Below are 3112 nucleotides of genomic sequence, written 5' to 3' on the forward strand. Positions count from 1 at the left end.
TCCTGGGCTCAAGCAATTCACCTATCTTGGCCTCCCAAAGTGTTGGGATTGTGGGCGTGAGCCACCTTGTTTGGCCCTTGTTATATTTTAAACAGTTTAAAAGACTGTTTTTGTTTGTTTGTTTGTTTTTTCCTTCTTACTGAATACTTACTGTGGAAAATTGGTTTATGTCTGTGGCAAAGGAATTCAACAATACTTTCTTTCCTTTTCAGGTCACACTATTATAAGTACATAGAAGAGTGTCATTTACAGCTGGTGTGGCCCTGTGGTGGTATGGACCCAGACTTTTAAGCACAGATAAAGATCAGACAGACACTGATGTCCCGAATCTGATAAGTATGTAACACAATTCTCAATTGTCCTTTGATTATGTTTTACTCCCTTCTGTACAATAGGCTCATTTTTAAAGGTATGTCTCTCACTGAACTTCCTCTCTTAATATCTGATTAGGCACTGTGTCCATGTATACCCTATGGCTAGGGTTGTTAATTATGATAATCATGAGAGTTCTGTGTGGTTGAAAATAACCTATTTGATAAGTTCTAACACTGCTGAACTCAGATTAAACTCAAATCCCCAGAAAAGTCGTTATTTAACTAAAGCTAAATGCCTTGATATTTGGAAGTATGACTTTCTGAAATGTTCTCATACAGTTTGTACTGGTACCATGGAGGTTTGGTAAAAACCAGATGTTCATTAGGCTTTGACTTGCATCATAGCCATCTTCTCAATGCTCAACATTGAGCAAAGAAAGGCAGGGTTATTTCAGTAATCTGGGACCTTGCAAGGCTATCAGAGTAGACTGATATTTCTATAATCCGCAGAGCTGGGAAACAATTTGGGGTGATCCTGTTTGTCCCTTTGGATTACTGAAAAAAAAAAAAAAAGGACCCTCCTGGCATCCTAAACAGGGATATCTGAAGGCTGTATGAACCTTCCCATGTGAAGTGCACCCTGCAATGTGATGTGGCCTTCTGGTTAAGCAGTTTTATTCACATTTTACTGAAATTACTGTTGTAAATGATCCAGCATAAACTTATTTGTGGTGCATTTCAAAAAAGAAAACTACAGCTCTAGTATGCCAAGTATATATTATTCTTGCCTCCATAGCACAGAGTAGGCTCACAGTAACAATCAAATGTAAATAATTTATTATTTATGATGTATTGTTCATTGTGGTTTTAATAGTACATGCTTATTGTAGGCAATTTAGAAAGTTATACACATTTCATGAGAAAGCCATGAGAGTACTTTCAAACCTTTGTATTGGCTTCCAATTTCTAATGGATCAGCACACATACTCTCCTCGTGACTTGGGCAAACCCTGAAACCAAGGTTCAGCAGATACTGGCTTGTTGCTATGTGCCAGGTCCTTATGATTATGCTTTATTTATCAAAAGTATCGGGGGCAGCAAGAGATAAGGGGACCAGGTAAGAGAGGGTAGTCAGCATCATAAACCCATTATGACTTCATCAACTTGTCACCCTGGTTTTGAACCAATCATTTTACTTCTCTAGGTTTCAACTTTCTCAACTAAAATAAGGATCCAATAAATGAGTGGTTCTTAATATTTTCTTTTTTTTTTCTTTTTTGAGACAGAATTTTGCTTTGTCATCCAGGCTGGAGTGCAGTGGCACAATCTCAGCTCACTGCAACCTCCGCCTTCTGGGATCAAGCGATTCTCCTGACTCTGCCTCTTGAGTAGCTGGGATTACAGGCATGTGTCACCACACCTGGCTAATTTTTATATTTTTAGTAGAGAAGGGGTTTCACCATGTTGGCCAGGCTGGTCTTGAACTCCTGACCTCAGGAGATCTGCCCACCTCAGCCTCCCAATGTGCTGGAATTACGGGCATGAGCCACCTCACCCAGCCAATATTTTATCTTCAAGGACATTTTTGAGAAGCTGGTGAATGGTGTGGGAATTTTTGTAAAAAGCAGAATGTGCACATACATACACACAAATTCAGGAACCTCAAGGACACCTATGGAATTCTCTAAAGAGCTCAGTCTTTTCCAATTTCATACATATATGTGATTCTAGTGTCTTCCATCATTCAGATTATATCAGGCCCCCGCCTAAAACTCTCCAGTGTTGTCCCTTAAAATTAGAATTAAAATAAGAACCAGCCACAGTTAGTTGCCAACAAGACATGTTGCCCCAGACACACAGGTTTTTTTTTTTGTAAGTTATAGTCATGCAGGTATAATTGACAGACAATAATCTGCCCTTATTTAAAGTGTACTATTTGATAAATATTGCCATAGGTGACAGCTGTGAAAGAATCAGTGGAATGAACATATGGGACATATCCATCACATTCCAATGTTGTGGATCCCTATGTATGCACAGTGATGAAACCTACATTATTGCTCCAAGGAGATTGCTTATTTATGTCATAATATGTCATGTTTATGGTTAACTAGGAATAAATTATTATCAAGGCAATTATATATGTATTGAAAGAAAAAGCATCCACCTTGATGATTTGAATGTTCCTGAGTTTCTTTCATTATGTATGTGTATTTTCTGCCTCGGTCCAATGTTATTTAGGCAAAATCTTTCACTAGAGATCCTGAGTTAATGAGTGTTATTGTATATCCTCTTTGCATTGCTTTTAGTTTAAGGGTCATTTGAGTCTTAATCATTTTAAACATGAAGTCTTTGACACATTTCCACTCATAACAAATTACAAAAGAAATTTTAAAAATTCTATAATCATAAAAGTTGAACATATTTTCAATCATTTTAAAATAGTGATAATGCGGTCAAATATATTCATGGATGCTTGGTCTTGACAACCTCTATTCAGTAAGTTATCTAAGGAAAGAATGTACGGTAGCTTATGTTTCATATGTGGTATAGGTCAATTTCTCTTTATTGGCAATTACATAAAAATAATAGCCTACATAGTAGAGTTATCAACGGGCAGCCACCTTTGCCTAAGGGAGGCGACAATTTCTAATTGCTTTTGTTTAATCTTAATAGACTCTTGAGTGGACTTAGTAAAAGTTGAAGAAAGTGAACAAAAACAGTAGTGGAAATTTCATGAAAGGAAGGCATACTATATATTAGATATTATTGTTTTACTTAATTTTTTTTTTTTTTTT

At 36.7% G+C, this 3112-nt stretch overlaps 1 long non-coding RNA gene across 1 annotated transcript in view; it reads left to right on the plus strand.

Annotated features, from left to right (window-relative positions):
* Positions 1-215: 215 nt before the first annotated feature.
* Positions 216-3112, plus strand: part of LOC108293380 — an 8613-nt gene continuing 5716 nt past the window's right edge. Inside the window, exon 1 of the long non-coding RNA XR_001820659.2 lies at positions 216-336. This is a non-coding gene — a long non-coding RNA (uncharacterized LOC108293380). The remainder of the gene's footprint in view (positions 337-3112) is intronic.

This window comes from Cebus imitator, unplaced genomic scaffold (assembly GCF_001604975.1).
Source record: "Cebus imitator isolate Cc_AM_T3 unplaced genomic scaffold, Cebus_imitator-1.0 Scaffold535, whole genome shotgun sequence".
In the NCBI taxonomy this organism is placed as follows: Eukaryota; Metazoa; Chordata; class Mammalia; order Primates; family Cebidae; genus Cebus; species Cebus imitator.